This window comes from Palaemon carinicauda, chromosome 3 (assembly GCF_036898095.1).
Source record: "Palaemon carinicauda isolate YSFRI2023 chromosome 3, ASM3689809v2, whole genome shotgun sequence".
Taxonomy (NCBI): domain Eukaryota; kingdom Metazoa; phylum Arthropoda; class Malacostraca; order Decapoda; family Palaemonidae; genus Palaemon; species Palaemon carinicauda.
In genome coordinates, this window is record NC_090727.1 from 141,109,031 (window position 1) to 141,132,006 (window position 22,976).

Consider the following 22,976-nt stretch of genomic DNA (forward strand, 5'->3'; position numbering starts at 1 on the left):
CACTAGCCCTTTGAAGGCAATAGCAACCAAGCCTATTTTGGTAGTCTTGCTATCTAGATTGCATAAAGCATAGAAATTTTTACTAGCTGTTTTTTTCCTCCAGAAGGTGTTGGACTCTGCTCCAAACATTTGTGCCCTCTCCCAGGATTACTCAAGAAAGGTGTTGGGAATGAGAAGCTGGTGAACAGCGCAGATGTAGGCAGTCCATGTCTCTAATTTGTTAGTAGGGTTGGTTGGCAATGGCATTGAACATGCTCTTTGGTCTTGCTTCCCCTTCCCTACCCTCACTTCAGTCCAAATCTATTCCACTCCTACCTTTCAGATTCCATATGGACATGTTCTCTAGTGGAAAAATCTTGCATTTTCATGCTGGAAGTGTATGTCTGGTTATCCTCCAGTCCTCTCCTGTCTGCTTTTCATTAAGTCATCGCCAGGATGGAGGACAAATTCTTAACCCTCTCAGCTGAGCCAGTACTTTTTCAGTCATCGTTCACTTGGAATTGATCTTGGGCACTAGCAGAGGATGGAGTATGTACATGGGAATGCTGATCAACTTCCTTAGTTGTTGTTTTGGCAAACATAAGGTTATAGCATTTGCTTCCTTATTCAGGAACCACAGAAACACACATGTTAACAGGAAAGAAAGACTGTAGGGCAAGATGCTAGATTATTCCAATTTTCCTTCTACGGATGCCTTTCTTCCTATTCTCTTCTCTCAACATTTCTTGGTAGAACTAGGTAGCAATACTGTATTACAAAGCTCGTAGGAGGCATTTGTCAAGAAGTTTCTTGATACTTCCAGTGAGTGCTTTTCATTACCAGCTAGCTGGTGTATTTTCAGGTGATGGTGAGCCCAGCTCAACAGCTGCAGCTGTTGTCTAGGTTTTAGGTGAACATTCCAGGTAACAGTACCGTAAGCCAAGTAAGGGAGAGCTAATGTAGTGACCTTCATTGTTGCTGATGTCACAGGAGGCCCACCGTGGCACTATGGGAGTTGTATTCACCCTTCAGAGGGAGTATCTGAATTGCCACTAACCAGTGTCATTGGTTCTAGATGAGCAGATCGGGAGGCCAGTATGACGGCTAGCTCTTTTGATCAGTTAGTTAAACGGTCCCATCAGGGACCAAGCACCAGCACTGTTGATCAGGTGAGAGAGAATTGTTATGCCTATGCTTCCCATTCCTGTTCTGACATATGAGGAAGGTACTTGCCTTTTAGAGGTACAGTACTTGCTTTTGCCAGGAGTAAGTAATGGAGCTTATTTAATCATTGGTTTTGGGTCCATCAAGCAGAGAGGAAAACCCTGCTTTGGTAGCTATGGCTGTTAAACAGGTTGGTGGTGAACAGTCCCACACTGACCCATCACTATTGGCCTGGTAAGGGTAAGAAATAGGCTTCTCTTGGAATCCACTTGCCTTTGCAAGAAGGGAGTAACAGAGCTAGTTATTTCTTTGTTTGATTAATCAGTGTATGAACCTAATATTTCAGATGCTGCTAACATACAGGTAGTAGGAAATTATCCAAGTTCCCTCCGTGGGAAGGTGGAATGTCTATCAACCTTTCTGATCGTTACCAGACTTGGAAGGATACTCAGTGAGGATCCTAATCTTAAGTGATATCCTGATCTAGTTATTTGGGTAGGTTCCTAGAGAAACATGGCTCGTCCAGGCTCTTCTTTCTCGCTGTGCGTCACAGCGTCCCTTATCTGTACAGTTTCTGTACTTCACAGATGGAGACCTCCTCTTGTTCAGCTTCTTGAAGGATGTCTCTATTATGCCCCTTTTAATTATGGGGATCCTAGATTGTAAACTCACAGCAGTTATTTGCACAAAAAATAATAGAATCTTTAGGTATTTGGTTACCAAGGATAGAAAGATGATTGTTTTATAGTATTGCTCATTTGAAAATGTCAGTAGGTAAATTCTGATATTTTTGAAATTTTACACTTGTATTCAATCCATTAATACAAATTAATAGGTAACATTGGTTTTTGAAAGGTCCTTCTAGAAAATTATAAGGTGCTGTTTTGGTATGCGATCCCATTTATGGTGTGATCTCAGAAATTATTCTTTTGCTGTGGTATGCGATCTCAATATTTTCAATAGTTGAAAAAAACAAGAATAAGAGAAAATCTAATGGTTCTTGCTTCGCTCGCAAAAAAATAAAAACAAGCTCCGTATGTGTACTGGCAAGCAATAATGTTGAGGTGTGCACTCTATCATCAATGATTGGTTATTATTTCTTAGATAATTATTCCCGGTATATATTTTTTTAGAAAATCTAATGGTTCTTGCTTCGCCTTGAAGTGAAGTGAGATTGATATTATCAAGTGAGATCGCATACCAAAGCAAATGCACGACTTTGAACTCGTATACAAAAATAGCACCAATTATGAAAGCAGTAATGTCATGTTCAATTCTGTTATATGCTTATAAAGAATGGTATGAGAATTTTTTTAAATGCTTTCACAAATATTTTGTTTTGATCTCGGGTACAGTTGAGCAATGAGCTGCTGGAGACTGAAATTTGAAGGTTTGCATTGCATTTTGCTGTTCTTCAGTGACACCATATAATCGGTAAGAACCATCTAGCTGCATTTACTTTATTTGTTGGATTTGAATATACAAAAAATGGTTGGCTTGTTAGTAGATTGGGGTCAAATTGATTTGTAAGTAAATTAAAATTGGATCAGTCATTTTATGGATTATGATGATGATGATTATTATTATTATTATTATTATTATTATTATTATTATTATTATTATTATTACTATTACTACTACCTAAGCTACAACCCTAGTTGGAAAAGCAAGATGCCATAAGCCCAGGGGCCCCAATAGGGAAAATAGCCCTGTGAGGAAAGGAAACAAGGAAAAATAATATATTTTAAGAACAATGACCTTTGAATAAATATTTCCTATATAAACTTTGAAAATTTTTAACAAAACAAGAGGAAGAGAAACGAGATAGAATAGTGTGCCCGAATGTACCCTCATGCAAGAGAACTCTAACCCAAGACAGTGGAAGACCATGGTACAGAGGCTATGGCACTACCCAAGACTAAAGAACAATGGTTTGATTTTGGAGTGTCCTTCTCCCAGAAGAGCTGTTTACCATAGCTAAAGAGTGTCTTCTACCCGTACCAAGAGGAAAGTAGCCACTGGACAATGACAGTGCAGTAGTTAACCTCTTGGGTGAAGAAGAATTGTTTGGTAATATCAGTGCTGTCACGTGAATGAGGACAGAGGAGAATCTGTAAAGAATAGGCCAGACTATTTGGTGTATATGTAGGCAAAGGTAAAGTGAACCGTAACTAGAGAGAAGGATCCAAGCAGTACTGACTGGCCAGTCAAAGGACTACATAACACTCTAGCGGTAGATTTCAATGTATTGCATTGGGACAGGTGATTTTTTGGATTTCGTAAGATTTAAATTATAATTTGGTTCATAATTAGTTATTCAAGGCATAATTTACATGGTAGTAGATTACAGTAAGATCATCTTTTTTCTGTACTGCAATGACAATAATTGTTTAAGACCAATTCTAGATTTTTCCCAACGAAGAGTTGAAGGTTTTAAGCACTCTAGTAGAAGACTTTAGTACAGTACTGGATCACCAATGAATAGAAGACTTTAGTACAGTACTGGATTACTAATGAATTAAGGTGGGATTAGATTGCCAAAAGATCAGGATAGTGTTGGTTGTTCCGACACAAGACAAACCTACGCTATTTAATAGGGATTATCTTTCAGCAGAGCTGGAAGACTAGCCATTAAGACTTATATAGCGAGGTGGCAACCCACCCAACCACTAGCTATTGGGAGGGTGAAAGTGGTATCCGGGGTAACTGGGTACCCCCACTCATTCACACACTGGTAATCTTTCCCCACTTTTTCTTTTGTCTTTAGAGATGTCGGACGTGTCCACTCTCTGCTTCTAAAGACTTGGGCATACTGACCATTGCTTTCATATTGACTTTTCTCTTTCAGGTATGATTGTTCTCCATTATGCTACTCGTGTGTCGAAGACCGATCCCCATTCTTTGTGTCAGACCTGCAGAGGACGTCGTTGTGAGCAGGACTCCACCTGCCACGAGTGTAGGGAGTGGTCTGCCTCCCAGTAGGAGAGGTTTAGGTGGTGGCATGAGAAGTAGTTTAAGAGAGACTGTTCGCCTTCAGGCTTTTCCTCGAGGGGGAAGTGACCTTGGAATCCCCCCCTCCCCCGACCTCTTTCCGAAGCTCCTCATCGTTCAGACTTCCGAGGGCCGGACGATTAGGTGCGTGGACCGTTATACACCAAGGCAAACTTTTATGGGCATGTTGTTGCTTCCCTTGGAGTGGCACCTTTGCCCCTGCCCTCGGGCAAGCCCTTTTCACTTTTAAATGTGATGCAGGTGTGGCTGGCCTTCTTTCAAGGACGTCCTCCTTGAACTCCTTCAATGTGGTGCCCAGAGGGATGCTGCTCCTGCTGTTTCTCCTGTAGACGTACTGGCTGTTCGCAAGGTCATCCTCGCCCTCTCCCGCTAGTGTCGTTTGTGAGCCTCGCACCAGTTCTCTATCTCTACGATCCCATCCTGCTGACGACGAGTCCTCCCACCATCCTGAGACCTCATCGTCTTCCAGAGACCGTAGCCCTCTACGAGTGTCCTGTCAGGCAACGCTCCAGTTCACAAAATTGATGAGCTTCTCGTCGTTCTCCTGTCCGTGATCATTAATTCCCTCGTGCTCATCACTCGCCGGCTAGTGACTGTCGCTCTACATCTCGAGATCATCATTCGCCAGTTTGTTGTCGACGCTCTGACGGTCGGTCTGCTGACTGTCACTCCTCAACCGCGCACTCGCCCTCTACTCACTGTTCGTCAGCACGAGAGTTTTCCAGACAACACTTTCTGAAGTGAGCAGATCTTCCACGGTCTCCTGCTTGTCGGATATTATGCCGATCGCCTACGCTTCCCTCTCCGAAGAGTTGCTCTTAATCTCACAACATTGATTGTCAGCGTTGCTCGTCATCACATCGATTTCCTATGCGACGATCTTCCATACGTCACTCGCCAACTGGACGCTTTCCGAGAAGCTTTATAGCGTGACGCTCTAAAGAAACGCGACACACTCCTGCACGTTTTTCATGGGCATCTCCTATGAGATGTTCCCCTGTGTGTTCATCACCAACAGGTTCACCGACGCGTTGCTTGCCATCGCGATGCTCTGCCAGGTTACGATCGCCTTCTTGTCAATCTCCAGCGCAAGGTTGCCATTTGCCCTTGCATCGAAGATCTCCAAGGACTTCTCCTTGCTCCCCTTCTTTAATTCGTGGATCGCCCTTGCAGGCTTGTAAATCGTCCTTGCATGCTTGTGAATTGGGCACGCACATGCGTGAATCAGACGTTCCGCGAGCGTATTCATGAGTACAAGCGAGTTTTTCATGAGTTTTCACAAGTGGGAAGCCACCTCGAGGCCTGTCAACTTAAACAGCAACGAATGGACGACTCGTTCCCTTCACTGGAGGCTACATTCAACCACAGAATAAATTCCCCTATTTTGGTAACTCCTGATCGCCCGAAAATGCCGTCCAAGGAAGACCAGCTGATGCCGGTTCCTCTCTCTACTCCCCATAATACCAGGTCCCAAGGCCACTCCAAGGAAGCATTCTCCACCTCTAAGTCTTCCCAAGGTCACCCCTGACTTGTCATCTGTGGGAGATCAGCCATCGAGGTTTGATAGGGTCATCAAGGTGGTCTCAGTACTCATGGCAAATCCTTCTAGGTTTAAGAGTGTCCCACTCATGGATGCACATCCTCAGCAATGACCTGTGGTTGCCTCTAGACCAGTCATCCCATTGAAGTCAAGTTCTCTCTCCTCTTCGTCTGTTTTCCTTATGACCCTAAGAAGCGTCCAGTTCCTTCTCAGGACCCAGTTCCACTGTCGCACCCTTCTCCTATTGGGAGACCGAAAGGGGTGCAAAGGGTGCCCCAATATTAATGCAAGACCCCAATTTCCTGGAACTAACTCCATCATTACGGCTAAACAGAGGAGGAGGATATCAAACAGACCCCTCCACATGCAGACATCCTTCACCCTAGAGTATACAGAAACATTGGCTTTCTGTGTGAGATCTCTCACGTGGCTTCGTTTAGGCCTTCTCCTATTGATGTAGTTCCGCCCGAACTATGTCCTTCCTCTAGCCTACCTCTGGAGTATGAAGAACCTCAAGATAAGGAAGTTCAGGCCCCTAAGGAATGACACGCACCACCTAAACTTTTCTTACTGGAAGAGTACTGTATTTGCTGTGCCGTAGGGAGCCTGAAGAGACCAAGATTGTCCAGAAGAACACGAAGGCATGTTAGGCCCTCAAGGAAGAGAAGGCTAAAGGCTCTCCTGTTGCAGGCCCCTCTCTAGATATATCTCCTGACCCACTCCAGGCTTTTAGGGATGATAGCTTGGAAGTGAATGCATTCCTCGACTCGGATGACGACAGCTTTCCCAAGGCAGTGATCCTGAAGTTTGAGTCAGAGGCGGAGCGATGGGAATTTGAGTCAGTCTTCCAACAGGTCCTTGCCTGCATGAGGGTTATCAGTAGGTTGGCTAACCCAGTTGCAGCTCCTCGTGAAGGTATGGATACGGTCCTGGACCATGTATTTGGAACCCAGAGACCATGCAAGACCAGTTCAGTCATGCACTAGTCTAAAGGCTTGACCGCAACCAAGAAGAAGGCTATTTCACAGGTCGCTGGCTCCTCTAGCTCCCTTTGAGCTGGTTCATCAACTCTGCCTCCCTCCATCCAATAAAGGAGGCATTTCGAAGTCGAGGACGAACCTGCCTGGGCATTATCGTTTCATCCCTCTCTGAAGTCCCTCTCAAGAGGTATCCCCATTGAAAGGCTTGCTGGGCTTTCAGGCACCTTCTCTGCCTCTTGAGCTCATCAACATGGAAAAGGTCCACAAGTATGCCATGCAGGTTGCTTCCTAGCTAGATCTATGGTTGGGCTCAGTAGGCCACCTTTTACGTAGTGAAGACTGGTCCAAGGAAAGTGCAAGGAAGTTTATGGAAAACTTTCTCTTGTCCGGCACTCGGACCTTGAAGTTTCTTTCCCACCTGGTGATCAACCTGTGAGGAAATGCAATCTTCAGGAGACAGTATGCGGTGATTGACAGGTTTCATAGACAAGTTCCTAGGGCTGAGTTATCCTGGCTCAGGAATTCCTCTCTAGAAGGGACCTCTCTTTTCAGCCCAGATGTCGACAGGTCAGCTGAACATTTGAGAAAATCATCCAACGATTCCCCCCTCCAAAGGTCCTTGACAACCAGGTCCTATGGGAGGGCTCCTCCACCTCCCAAGAAGCAGCAGCAGTCCACCAAACCCTAGACCAGTAGGTCAACAGGGTCCTCCAGAAGTGTTATAGCAGCCCTTTCCCTTCAAGAGAAGTTTAAGAGATCAGAAGGGCTCTAGATTCTATTAGGGAGGTAGAGGTGGTAGAGGTAGCGGCAAAGGCCGCTCCCATTAGAGGAACCCATTCTTCTCAACAGCCCACTGGTGGAGGATGGCTGCAATGTTTCTTGGAGAGGTGAATGCACTTCAGGACAGACCCCTGGATAATCTCTGTGATCTTTGTATGGGTATCGCGCCCCGTTTACGAAATCTCACCCTCCACTGACTCAGGATCCAGCTCCATCATGCTCCTATGGGAAGGGATCTGCAAAAGAGCTGGCCCAGAGACCATGTTGGTGAAGGGTACTCTGCAAAAGATCCTCGACAATAGGTCCTCGACGGGTCCCCAGGCTTCTACAGTCGACTGTCTTGTCTTAAAGACATCTGGAGGCTGGAGACGTGTACGATCTCACTGTTTTGAACAGATTTGTTCTACAAACTTCGTTCAAGATGGAGAAGGAAAACACTGTCATTCAGGCAATAAGGTCTCAGGACTTCAATGTGCACCCTGGATCTTCAACACCTGCTTCCAGATCCCAATTCTTTGGATCATACACAGAAACAAGCAATATAAGTTCAAAGTGCTGTGCTTTGGTCCTCGACAGCACCTCAGGTCTTCACGCAAGTATTCGCCCTAGTGTCATCTTGAGCTCACAGCATCTGCATTAGTCTTCTTCGGTACCTCAGCGATTGGCTGATTCTAGCAGACTTGGTGACGACCCTTCATCGCCACGGACAAGCTGATCGAGATTTGTCAGGATCCCAGATAAATCTTGAAGTCATCTCTGCAACTCTGTCAAAGACTAGTATACCTGGGCATGATAATCAACACCAATGTTCAGAAAATATTTTCATCAAATAGAGTGCACAGGCTGAGGGAAGTAGCACGTCCCTTTCTTAGACGAGAAGAACTTCCAACCCAACAGTGGTTGTGTCTTCTGGGTAACCTAGCATCCCTGGTCCGTTTAGTTCTCAATGGTCGCCTAAGTGTTCAGTCTCTTCAGTGGCAGCTGAAATCCAAATGGAGCCAGCACACTGGCACCACGGATACTCTTGTTCCCATGGGACAAGAGCAGAGGACGGACCTTCAGCGGTAGGTGACAGCGGAGAACCTCCGCAGAGGGGTAGACCTTCTTGTCTCTCCCCCAAAATTGTTCTATACAGACGCATCCAAAGAAGGATGGGGTCCTCACATGCTGCATCACACGGCCTCCGGCCTTTGGTCAGAGTCCGACAGGTACCAGCCCATTAATCATCCTAGAGATGAGAGCTGCCTTTCCAGCTCTCAAGCTGTTCCAACAGCTCCTGGCAGGTCACTCTGGTACTGATGAGTGACAACACCACAGTAGTGACTTACATAAACAAACAAGACTGAACCTTTTCACAGCCCTTATGCCATCTAGCAGTAGAGAGACTACGATGGTCGGAAGAACTTTTGGTGTCCTTATCAACATGCTTCATTTCAGGAAAAAGGAATGTGCTCGGCAACAATCTGAGCTGAGCGACTCATAGTGGATTCCAAATGGTCCTTGAATCATCTGATAGCCAACAAAGTCCTGACTTTGTGAGGTTCCCCGCCTGTGGACCTGTTTGGGACGTCTCTGAAATTGAGGCTCCCACTTTATTGCTCCCCAGTCCCGGAAATTCAGGCTCTCTGGCAAGATGCATTTCAACAATGGAGGGACAACATCGATGTGTACGCATTTCCCTCATTCTGTCTGATGAGAAGGGTGCTCGGCAAGATCAGGGCATCCATCAACTTATGCTGGACTCTTAAAGCGCTGCTATGGCATCACACAGTGATTTCCGGACCTTCTGCAGCAGCTAATAGAGCCACTGTGGGAACTCCCTCCACGACCAGATTTATTCAGACAACCACACGTGAAGATCTCCCACAAGGCAGTAGCTTCCCTACATCTTCACACCTGGAGACTATCCAGCATCTCCTCTCACAGAGGCTTTCTGCAACAAGTTGCAAACAGGAAGTCTGAACACTTCCAAAGATCCTCTACATCAGTCTACCAGGAAAAGTGGACAGTCTTCTGTGGTTGGTGTTGTGGAAGTGGTATCCCTCCCATCGATGCCACTCTTCCAATAAAAGCAAAGTTCCTTTTTACCTTCGGGATGAAAAACTCCTCTTGGTCTCAGCAGTGAAAGGCTACTGTTCGGCCTTAAGCATGGGCTATAGACTAACAGGTATTGACCTTTCCTCTTCGTTGGAATTCTCGCTCCTCATGCTCAGCTACAAGATCACTTGGCCCCCAGTCGGAAGTTAGACCACCTCCTTGGAATGTGGTTTGGGTCCTACAGTCCCTGAAGTGTCCTCCCTATGAACCATTATGCCAAGCAACAGATCGCAATCTCACTTTGAAAACGGTGTTCCTACTTGCATTACTTTTGGTAAAGTGTCGGCAAACTTCATGGTCTATCCTACGACATCGCCCATTTAAGGGGATGGAGGGAGGTGACACACTGCTTCGTCCCCAAGTTTATTGCTAGGACTCAAAATCCATCGGTCATGGATCCTAAGTTTGGGGCCTTCTGGATCACGAGTCTTTGTTCTGGAACCAGTGACCCAGATCAATTATTACCATGGCCAGTGAGGAGTTTGCGACTTTATCTTGAACGCACTGCTGCAGCTTGTTCCCGTGTGCCATCTCTTTTCGTTAGCACAGGGAGGGTCAAGAGGAGGATTGCAAAAAGTACTTCATCATCTTGGATTTTCAAGGTCATTGACCTTGCATTGAATCCTGATCATCCTGCTATTCTCCGACCTACAGCTCATGACGTCAGGGGCATAAGCATGTCCCTGGTGTTTAAATGCAACTACTGTGATGCAGGTGCTGCAAGAGGGGAGGTGTTGAAACGTCAGACCACTTTAACCCTCCACTACCTGCAATATGTGACCCATAGGAGAATGGAAAATTTTTCCATTGGCTGCACAACAGGCAGTTTATAATACCTCGGGCTCCTTATTGGTCAAGTAGCAGATGGTTGAGGGCATCGGTTACTTGGGATTAGTCTATATGAATGATAAGAGTGACTGGCTCTTTTCTTTTCCATTATCTTCCCCTCTCTTGGGAACAGCACCATGGAACCTATGCACGCTGGCCTCATCGATCTGCAGGTAATAACAATTTCCCTTGTGTAACCTAGTATATTCCTTATACTTGTACACATCCCTGGTATTGGGAATGTCTGTTTGAATTACATTCCTGTTTTTAAACTGAATAATTTTACTTAAACAGTCCAATTGCTAGTTTCTCACAAACACACAGGTTGTTCAGGCCGCTAAGGCACATTACACAATGTCTCCTTTTAGCGAGGTGTCAAGGTTTTTCTTCACAGTCTAATCTGTACAGCTAAAAACCCGGGCCAATGACCAAGCAAGAAGTCTGACTTCTGCCCCCCTAAAGGGGGAATCATCCCTATTAAGTAGCGTAGATTTGTCTTGTTGGAATAAATGACAAATTTGAAGGTAATTTGTATTTTTTCTAACATTCAAACACTTAGCTGTTTATTCAAATTGGCCCACCATCACCTGGTCCCCTTAAGTCCTGCTTGCAATCAAAAGTGGGGAATGATTACCACTTTGTGAGTAAGTGGGCGTACTGTACCAGGTTACCTTGGATACCCCCTTCACCCTCCCACTAGCTAGTGGTTGGGTGAATTGCCACCTTGCGTTAATGGCTAGCCATCCAACTCCGCCGAAAGGTAATCCCTATTAAATAGTTAAAGGTTTGTATGTTAGGAAAAATACAAATTACCGTCAAATGTCATATTTCCAATGTATGCTCCTACTCGGATACAAACCCTTGTCCTTAATAGGAGTGGATTTCAGCTTGGCTGGAACTCGGCTGTTAAGATTTATTATGTCAATAGTAACTGGTGTGTGACGGGAAGTCCCGCCTCCTCGCTAGCACACCAAGAAGTCACTTTGACTAAAGCTGCCAGTTTGTACACACAAAAGCTTGGTGTCTCCCTATCTTGACTGTGTGAAACTGTTTTTCTTCTTTCTCTTTACAGAGTGAAAGTTTGTGTGTGTGATGGTGAGACTATGTGCAGACATGCAATCCTCCCCTGAGATCGAGCAGAGCCATGTGGATCCCCAGTCTGTGTGCACCTCTGGCATGGGGCTTGACTGTTCATTCTTTCCCTTGCAACGAGTGTGAGGATGGCCCAACCGTTTTTCTTTCTTCATCTGGTACCCCAATTTTTGACCCTTCTCCATCACCCTCCTCTGTGGTGGTGGTGGTGTTGGTGATGAAGGTTAATGATAATTTTGATCTAACTCCTGGGTAAGCTACAGGAGAGCCGATGGTAGAAGATTACCCAGAAGAGGCAGCATTCCCTGCTCTTCGCTTCATAATGAACCTCAGACCTAAGTTGACAACAACACTAAGGAAATTACCATAAGAGGACACGGCTTTCCCCCTCTTAATGAGAGAATGCCTTGATGAAGTCATTGAGCTTCAGCACGGCATTTCATTCCCGTGCTGAAACTTGGTGACGGGCAAGAGGGCTCTCCAACTTGGGGAAATTGCTCCCCCAGTTCAAATCTAAATTTCTCTTTCACCTTTTTCTTTTTCTCAATATTACTTCGACCTTATCCTAATTTCATACACTTTCTTTAGTCTTGCTTTCCAAACTCTGAGAAAAATTTCCCTCATTATATGTGTGTATATATTATGTACATATATATTTATTATTATTTTTTTTTTTTCTCCTATGGCTTGGATGTTTTTACATCCATTGTAGGCCCGGCGGGGATGTTCATACATCCTTTATTGCTGCCTGCTTTGATGAGTGGAAGGAGGTATCACGGTTGGGAGGTGTTTGCATTCAAAGCTATATGTGAGAGTATTGGATGATTTCAGCCATCCCGAAGATGGTTTGGACCTTTTTGGCGGAACTATTCTCAAGTGTTGGGTCTTCGGAATCCAGGGGGATCCAATGCTTGGGGTAGGACTCTCGGCTGTTGGCCGGAAGCCCGTTATTATAGATATGGGGAGGATGATTCCATAATTTCTTGGTCTCGGTTCTAACAGGCGGGTTCAGCTTACACCTGTGCCTCTATATCTGTTTTGATGCTATCCTTCGGGTAGGGTATGGAGTGGACCATCTGGGAAGTATACTCTCATTGTGCCGATAGTGGAGAGTGCAAATTTCCTTTCCGACGTGTGATGGCCTAACATTCTCGAGCAGGTACATCAAACTAACCCTTTTCTCTCTCTTTCGTCTAATGGATTCTTTAAGGAACGAACCCCCATCCCCTGGATACGCTGACTCTCCCCCGGCACTGTTGACGACCTCTGCTAATGTGATAAGGGAAAGCTCTGTTGATGACCTCGAAACGGGAAAGGACCATTCTACTGATATTTGTAAATCGAGTAATTTGGGTAACACGAGGAAACTTCGAATCCTCCATGTTACACAAATTTCAATAGAGACAAATTATGATGATCTATGTAAAGCATTTGAATGCTATGGATGCATAAAAGAAATAAGGATGAAACTTGAAGCTGAAACTTGGGATTCATGGATATCTTATAGTAGTTATGACGAAGCATTTAGTGCAATAAGTAAATTGAATAATATTAAAATTAATAATTCAAGTGTCGCGGCTGCTCTCTGCAATAAGGTACCAGAAGATTTGGATGTTTACAGGCCTGCCGATTGGTTGGAAAAAGATGCAGATTTAGTTATGTCCTCCCAGAGAAATCCAAAACCACCGATGTGGCTTATAGCTGAATCAAAGGGGGTTACAGGGAATTATTTTGAAATATGCAAATTGATTCAGAAAAAAGTAGGAACTATTGCACCAGGTGATATATCTCGTTTCGGAAAAAATAGTTTCCTTATCCATGCCAAATCCAGTACACAGTCGGTGATATTGTCCAATATGAAAATAAGTAATGATGACATTAAGTTAGATGTCAAACCCCACCTAAATTTTAGCTACGGAAGGGGCATAGTTTTTAACAGATCTATATGATTTTACAGAGGAGGAGATACTGGCCATGTGTCCATTAAATGTATGGAAAGTTCATAAAGTCCCAGGTACATCAATGATAATCCTTACGTTCCAGGATGCTGATGTACCTTTTCATATTATTATCGAGAACGAAAGGATTAAAGTAAGACCCTTCAAGCAGAAGCCATTGCAATGCTTTAATTGTTTTAAATTTGGGCACCCGTCCAAAGTTTGCAAAAATGAGATGGTGTGGTATTTGCTCCAAATCTTACCATGGAGAGAGTGCACTTGGAGCCAGGTGTTTAAATTGCAGCTCGAATCACAAATCCACAGACAAGAGCTGCGAGCTATATAAGTTGGAGGAAGCTGCCCTCAACAAATCAAACTTAGAACATATAAGTGTGACCCATGCCAAAAGACTATTAAATAAATCAAATACATATGCTAAGGCATTAAAATCAAACCAACCTAGCGCTGCCAATAGCTCAAAAAAAGTATACTATCTGACAAAATGTCAAATAACGAGGTAACCATATTACCTCCTGAGGCTTTACCACGGTGTATTAACACTAGGTCATTGCCTATTGCTGTACAGCCTTCAGCCGCCATTACAAAAAATAATACAAACCTCTCTCAGGCCATGTCCTTGCCTGATCTGATGGAGGTTCCACTTAAGACTAACTTACCTGATGCACCTGTTGTGGGAAAGGTGCAAAAACCTTGAATCCCACCATCTATTAATCATAAAAAAGAGAGACCTCCATCTCTCCACTCTCCATTAGAAACGTTAAGGTTATGACATCAAATAAATTTGATGTTTTGTCTGTTGATGTTTCTAATGAACTAGAAGATGAACTGAATAAATCAGAAATTCAAGTTGAGGTCCACCATCCACCTCAACAAATAGATAAAAAGAATACAAAGAAAAACACAAATGTAAAACCCAATATAACAAGACCACTTCTGAAGAAACCTACTGGTAATAATGTTAAATTAAAAACTGCTAATGGGAAGACCTCATCCAAGATGTCTTCCAGAAATGATCCATAGTTTTCTCCTCCATTTTGCAATGGAACTGTCAGGGTTTGAGGGCGAAATATGAAGAACTTAAGCTCCTAATTCATGAGCATTCCCCCATAATTGTATGTCTACAGGAAAGTATGCTTGATTCTAACACTCCTAGTCCTCGAGAGTATGTTAGCTATAGAACACCATATAATCAACAAGCAGGGACCCATGGCGGAAGTCTCATGTACATTCGTCGAGATGTTCCCCAAATACCCATGTTTATACGTACAACCCTGCAGGCAGTTGTTGTACAAATTGATATAGGGAGAAAATATACAATATGCTCTCTGTACTTACCTCCAAATGATAATATTTTATATGATGATTTAGCAGAAGTCATTCAACAACTCCCTCAACCTTTTCTCTTACTGGGAGATATGAATGGTAGACATCCTTTATGGGGTGATGTTTTGGCCAACACAAGGGGCAATATTATCTCATCAATTGTGGAGAATGAGGATGTGGGGCTCCTTAATACAGGAGAGCCCACGCACTTCCATGTTCAGACAGGTACTTTGTCATGCATTGACCTTTCAATTGCAAGCTCTAACTGCCTTCTTGATTTTGATTGGAGGACATTAGATGATTGGCATACTAGTGATCATGCACCAATCATTATAAACACCAACAAGGGTCTGCCTTTGCAAAGATCGCCACGTTAGAATCTAGACAAGGCAGACTGGGTTAAATTTTCTGAGCTAAGTGAAATCGAAGGGAGAGCAGAACAGTTTGAAAGTATTGATGATGCCATAGACCTACTGAATGGAACTCTTCATACAGCAGGAATCAATTCGATTCCCAAAACCACAGGACTATTCAAAAGACGACCAGTCCCGTGGTGGTCCTCAGAATTAACAGCCTTGCACAGAGCCACCAGAAAATCTCTTGACTAGATTGCGTAGACGCCGTACTGATGAAAATTTGATATCATACAAAAAGTGTAGAGCACAGTTCCGTGGTGCCATGAAAGAAGCTAGACGCCAATCTTGGGTGGCTTTTGTTTCCTCCATTAATAGTAGAACACCACCATCTTCTGTATGGAGGAAAATGAAAAAAATTGCAGTCAAATTTACCCCAAACCCTCCACCAGTGTTGAAAGTGAATGGTCAGTTTGTGACTGAAGGAAATGAAGTTAGTAATGCCCTGGCTGACCATTTTCCAAATGTATTGTGCAAGAGTGTAGCAGCTCCTGGTCACCAGTACAGGAGCATTGAAGAAAAGAAAATTTTAAATTTTGCAACAGGAAGGGAAGAATCGTATAATTCTCCTTTTACTGAAAGAGAACTTGATTCCGCACTCGCTACTTGCAACGATACAGCTCCTGGACCCGATGGAATTCCATATGCAATGGTTAAACATGTACATTTTAATACAAAGTTATTTATTTTAAGTATTATTAATAGAATATGGCATGATCATAGTTACCCAAGTGTTTGGGAACTAGCCATTATTTTAGCCTTTTTAAAACCTGGTAAGGACAAGTTTTTAGCAGCAAGCTATCGACCTATTGCATTGACTTTGTGTTTATGTAAAATCATGGAGAAGATGGTCAATGCAAGGCTGATGTGGTACCTTGAAAAGAAGGGTATTTTATCACTGATTCAATGTGGATTCAGAAAAATGCACTCAACAACTGATGTGTTAATACGACTTGAGTCTTCTATTTGTGAAGCCTTTGCTTCCAAACAGCACCATGTGACAGTATTTTTTTACCTTGAAAAGGCATATGATACCACATGGAGATATGGTATACTTAAAACCATTCATGAATTGGGATTGAGAGGAGAGCTGCCACTATTTATTCAGGCATTTCTTTCACGTAGAGTTTTTCAAGTGAGAGTGGGGGAAACTCTATCAGAGAGTAAGTGCCAGGAAGGAGGAGTTCCTCAGGTTAGTGTGCTGAGTGTAACCCTTTTTGCACTAGCAATTAATGGGATATCCTCAGCCATTCCCCAGGATGTTCTCTCAACATTATTTGTGGATGATCTCTCAATATCATTTGCTGGCACTAGAATGGCAATGGTTGAGAGAAAAATCCAACTCTCTATTGATAAAATTATCCAGTGGGCTGACATGAATGGATTTAAGTTCTCGACAAGTAAAACTACCATTGTCCATTTTTGTCGTATCCGGGGGAGTACATCCAGACCCGGATATATACATTAAAGGTCAACGGATACCATGTGCAAGAGAAGCTAAATTTTTAGGTTTGATATTTGATTGTAGGCTTACATGGGTTTTTCACTTAAAAGCGTTAAAAGCTAAATGTGTTGAAGCTCTGAATATCTTAAAAGTATTGTCCCATACATCATGGGGGGCAGACCGCAATACTATTTTAAAATTATACAAGGCCTTGATTTTTTCCAAAATTAGTTATGGTTGTGAAATATATTCTTCAGCCACCCCAAGCCGGTTAAAAATATTAGACTCGATACATCATGCAGGTATTAGATTGTCTACTGGAGCTTTTAAAACCTCGCCTATCCCAAGTCTCCTTGTTGATGCTGGAGAGTTACCTCTAGACCTTTACCGAATGTCTTCCATTATTCGGTATTGGTTTAGATTGCAAAGACTCCCTAACACACTAGCCTTTCAGACTGCAAGCCTTGTAAGACACGCATCATACTTTGAGTTACACCCAAAATCTCCTCAACCTTATGGCTTTCGGGTGAAACGATTATTAAATAATCTGGATATAATTAGAAATAAGGTACTTCCATTCAAGGTATCATCAACGCCTCCATGGAAGTTACCAGAGATATCTTTTTATAAATATTTTATTGGAGGTAAGAAGAATATGTCAGACCTAGAAGCCAGGTCTCTTTTTAATGAACATGTTAAAGAACATAGAGGATCAACTTTTATCTATACTGATGGCTCCAAATCTGATGCTGGCATTGGATTTGGAGTATATAGTAATGGTTTTAATTGTAGAGGTGCACTTCCTCTGACCGCTTCCATATTTACTGCCGAACTGTATGGCATATTAACGGCTATTGAGAAAATAGCGTTGGAGAAGGAGGGTAATTTTACAATTTTTAGTGATGCAAGGAGTGTCCTTTGAGCTATAGAAGTTTTTAATTCTAATAATCCTCTAGTTTTAAAGATTCTAGAATGGCTTTTTATTATTGGACGGAGAGGTATAACAGTTCAATTTTGTTGGGTTCCAGCACATGTAGGTGTCCGGGAATGAGAAGGCAGATTCACTGGCTAAGAAGGCTGCATCCGAGTTGCTTCCAAGAAGGTATCCCATTCCCTGTAATGATTTCTTACCTGACATCAAGAAATTGGTTTGCAAAAAAAGGGCAACATCAATGGGATTGCCTAGATGGCAATAAAATGCGAGAGGTAACAAATGACATATCTCCTTGGAGGTATAGTATGATGCCCCGAAAATGGGAGACTTCTCTTTGTCGTCTCCGTATTGGTCACACTCGGTTGACACACGAGTTTCTGCTGAAGGGCCAACACCAACCGTATTGTGACGACTGTTTAGTACCTCTAACAGTAAGGCATTTGTTGACCGAATGCCCCAATTATAACAACTTAAGGAATAGATATTTGTTTGAGGCTCGAGGTGAGGGTGGCAGGTTCATCCTTGCCAAGATTCTTGGAAATGATGTGTCCTACCATGCAAGTGGCATTTTTAGATTTATTTCAGAAGCAGGTCTTCTGAAAAATATTTAACTTTTATGATTTTAATTGAATACTCTTTTATTTTTTATTTTATTTTATTTTTTTATACATAAATTAAATGTTACCGGCATCAATGACCTTAGATGTCAGGATGCCTGAAAACTTTAAATCAATCAATCAATCAACACTGGCTTTCCATGGGCTTGGAGGGCATCCTCGCAAAGCATAAAATGTTGCAATTCCCTGGTACTTCCAGGCTGGTATCTTCCTCACCTGCCGCATGGGGAGAGGAAATTCCTAATTTGGGTTCATCTTCCTTGTTTGTAGTTCTAGTGGCTCAGACTATGGAAACGCTGAAGACAACTTAAAGGAAGAAGAGGAAGTGACCTCAAATTCCTCTATTGATTACAGGGGTAGTCTAATGTAATCAAACTTACCCTGTGCTTTGGAATTGCCAATCCTTGGACACTGCAGAAGTGAAAAACACACTGTGAAGAGGCACCTTTGATAGCAAATAAGTGCCATCACATCACTAGCACCAGATTCTTTAGAGCACTATGAGAGACCTCATTATGCTCATCCATCTTTTTGCGTGCCCTCACACTTACTCGTTCACATTGCACTCATTGTGCTTGCCTTTTCTAGAGCGCTCATTGCTCTCTTGCGCATTTGCTGAGTAGCGTTTGTTTCAGCGTACTCTAACATGGAGGTGCCCTCTCTGTGGCATGTGCTATCTTTGGGCAGTACGTTCTACTGTGCTCATGTCCTCTTCTATTACAGTGCACTCTAAGGAGACTGAGCACTTGGTATGCTTCAAGGTAGACAACTCCCTGTGCTCTCTCCTATGTGGATGAGAATTCATCTTTATAGGCGGGCTCATCTAGTCTTGTTTACCTACTCATGATTGCTCACCTAATCATGCGCACTCACCCTCACACTAGAGGGCAGTCTCCAGTTGAAGGAATGCCCCTGTGATCCACATCGGTCACCTGTTCATGACCACCCAACATTCAGGCACTCGTGTAGCCGTGAGAAGTCGCCAGTACGTACTCAAAGGTAATTGTACACTTTGATCGTGGCAGGCGATCAGGACGTTGGACTTCATGATGTTGGTTGATTTCAAGGTTGTGTACTTCCAGGTCCCAATCCATCTCAGTTCCAGGAGGTAGCACAGTTTTGTCAGGCCAAGCAGTGTGTGTACTAATTCAAAGTTCTATATGTTTGTATCTAAACCTGGATTACCTCCACCTGGACAAAATCCTCTCATTCAGTCATGATATGGGGATTGTTGGGAATTGTGGAAAGTCTGCCTAGTGCCCAAACAAAGACTGATTTATTTGGGAATAGACATCAACAACCTTGTGAGAAGTCACCTCACCTCGGGACACAGTAGAATTTTTGAGAGGTGGTTTCCTCTCCTTTAACAGCCCCATCTGAAAGCACAGCTTTGGCTGAAGGGCCTGGAAGATCTGGCCTCTCTGGAATGTCTAGTTCCGAATAGTAATCTTCACCTAAAGTACTTTCAATAGTAACTGAAGAGAGAGTGGTCACAAGACAGCGACCCCTCTCTGTCTATAGTTCTGTCAAGAGAAGGTTCCAAACTTGAGCTGGAATGATGCCATACAGGATGAACCGTTTGAAGGGCTCTCGTCCTACTGACTTGTTCCCAAAATCTAAGTTGGTTTATAGGCGCGTCAAATAGAGACTGGGGAGCAAACCTCCTACAAGCTCTAGAGTTAGTACTAAGGACTGACCAAGTTTATTGATCCTATTTCAAAATCTTCAAGTGGCTCTTCTTGTGCTCCAACCCTTTCGACCTTGCTTGACCGGACAGTCGGTGGTGTGTTTAAGTAACAGTGATGGATAAAGGGAAGATTATATGATTAATAAGGATATAAAGACTTTTCAGTGATTTAAAGTAATAGTAAGTCTTGCAAAAGACACATTGTTCTGTGCTAATTAACGTTAAAGTTGTGACTGTAAGACCAGATTGTCAGTTTGATAGTGTTGGATAGGTTAGTCCATGCATAAGGTATACCCAGTAAGTTGAAAACAATAATGTCGAATGAGCTTGTCGATGAATTAATTGAGACTAGGTTAGTGAGTCAGAGACAAGTTAGTGTGTAAGATTATCTATAGTTTAAAGTAACATAACTAAGATGATGTAGGTGAGTAAACTAGCTGTTTAATTGAATTAATATTAACCAGAAATTTCACTTACTCTGATAGGATACATGGTGTTAGATTAGGATGATCCATACAATTATTATATAATGAAAATTTAGTATGTCATTTCAATTATGAGAATAATACATTTGCTTGATAAATTTACAAAGTTGCAGGTCGATATTGTGTATACCAAGTAATATTTTACGCCTGAAACTGGGTCCATGTCAGTGAATCTTTCTTTAGTTAAGAATTTAAAGTTTTTTGTTATTATTTTTTTTAGTATTGTGTATGTTTGACCAGGTATATCCTCTATGGTATAAGATATAGTGTTTATTGAAATGCACAGTAAAATATTTGAATAAGACTGATGTATCTCTATAATTAACATCTTCTATTTTTCAGACTTGAATCATCTAGCAAGCAAATTATTTATAGCCTCCTGCTCATAACAAGAAATTAAACTGCAAATATTCTTATTGACATCAAGATGAAAATCAGCAATGAATCGTTATGAATTTACTACCGAAACAATTACAGAATGTTTTTGAGGGAGACTAAACAGATTAATTTCTGATTTCCAAAGGACCACTGGTAAATTGTCTCAACTGAAGTGGCCAGTCTACCATCAAATTTTTATGGAGAATTAAAATACCCTAATGAGAATTATTACGAATATTACAAATATCTTGAAATGCTCAGTTGACCAGAGTTATTGAGATTTTAGGGGGTGGTGTGTTATAATGGTCGTGCCATTTATATTTAATAGGTTCAATAGTAGTCACTTATAGATGAAAATAAAATTAAAGTTGCAATAATTAATTAATATGAATTTGTACAATTACGATATTACCAGATTGTTTAAAGTTTATCAAAGTGTTTTTATTTGTGGAAGCTATGAATTTGATAAACTTATACTCATTGTAGTAGCAAGTATTATATATGCTCTTAATCTCTACAAAGTCAGTGCATATAAAGCTAATTTAGTAAGTTTTTAATTCTATGTATTTATGGGATATTTTATTTTCTTTTAAACTCTAAACTCTAAAAATTTAACTGGAAAATTAGGACAGCAACATTAAGGATCTCATTTTTACTCTAATTAAAATTCAGATTACAATTTCTTGATTAATTTTATATTAAGTAAGCACAATCATTCCTTTGGTTGCCGAATACAAATATCTGCATTCCGAATAATAGTGGATTCCAAATACCTCTTACAATAATTAGCTGGAATTATTAAAGGTAACGTTAAATGGATTGGATTTATATATATTGTTATACATTTGTTTGAAAAATTAGGACATTGAACATTAAAAACCAATCAAGACCAACAAATTTAAATGAGGAAGAACTTTTCCTTGGCAATCTGCTGCTCATGGTTTCGAATTTCATTAACTATTATTATTATTATTATTACCTGCTAAGCTACAACCCTAGTTGGAAAAGCAGGATAATATAAGCCCAGGGGCCCCAACAGAGAAAATAGCCCAGAGAGGAAATGAAACGAGGAAAAATAAAATATTTTAAGAACAGTAACAATATTAGAATAGATAGTTCCTATATAAACTATAAAAAAACTTAAAACATGAGGAGGAGAATCAAGATAGAATAGTGTGCCCGAATATAGCCTCAAGCAAGAGAACTCTAACCCAAGAGAGTGGAAGACCGTGGTACAGAGGCTATGGCATTACCCAAGACTATAGAACAATAGTTTGATTTTGGAGCGTCCTTCTCCTAAAAGAACTGCTTACCATAACCAAAGTCTCTCTTCCACCCTTACCAAGAGGAAAGTAGCCACTGAGCAATTACAGTACAGTAGTTAACCCTTTGGGTGAAGAAGAATTGTTCGGTAATCTAAGTGTTGTCAGGTGTATGAGAACAGGACAATCTAAAGAACAAGCCTGACTATTCAGTGTATGTGTGGGCAAAGGGAAAGTGAACAGTAACCGGAGAGAAGGATCCCATTTAGTACTGTCTGGCCAGTCGAAGGACCCCATAACTCTCTAGTGGTAGTATCTCAATGGGTGGCTGGTGCCCTGGCCAACCTCCTACCTGGCTGTTTCATCAAATATCAATTTCCTCTGAACTTCTCAACATACTTTTAGATCATATCATTTGGAGAATTGTATAAAGTACTGTAAACAAGTTATCTAAATGTGACTAATGGGAAATTGATATTAATCACTTCTTAGCAATTGATTCCAATTCATTCTACAATCTATATGCAGTATTGAAGTACATTTGCATGTGAATATAACCTACACCTAATTATTTTAACTATGAATATCTTCATGTTTCTGTTACCATTTCATATCTTTCGAGGTTGTCATATGATTATTAGCTAATAGTAACTACCATCGAATTTACTTTTTCACAACATCAAATCTACAATATGTCTACAGTATGTTTGCTCAAGATAGTAGCTATTGGAAAAAAAAAAAAAGTCTGCCTCTGTAATTAGCCACATCTTGTCAGTGCTTTGTCACTTTTTCTTGTGGGGGTTGGGAGGGAGAAAAGTTCATTATATTATAGCAATCAACATGTGTATAAGTACTGATATAATTATACTAGAAAAGTAAAAATATATTGATTAGTGATTTTGGCTTAATTTTTTCAAAATACTGTAGCTGTGATATTTTCTTCATCGGATTGCAGTAATAAAATATATTCTGCTGTACTAAACTTAAAATTTCATATTAAGTG

General features: G+C 41.8%; 1 long non-coding RNA gene across 1 annotated transcript in view; it reads left to right on the top strand.

Annotated features, from left to right (window-relative positions):
- LOC137637912 (uncharacterized) overlaps nucleotides 1-21,141 on the top strand; it is a 63,216-nt gene extending 42,075 nt beyond the window's left edge. Inside the window, exons 2-3 of the long non-coding RNA XR_011043821.1 lie at nucleotides 2,499-2,577; nucleotides 20,676-21,141. This is a non-coding gene — a long non-coding RNA (uncharacterized lncRNA). The remainder of the gene's footprint in view (nucleotides 1-2,498; nucleotides 2,578-20,675) is intronic.
- The last annotated feature ends 1,835 nt before the right edge of the window (nucleotides 21,142-22,976 follow it).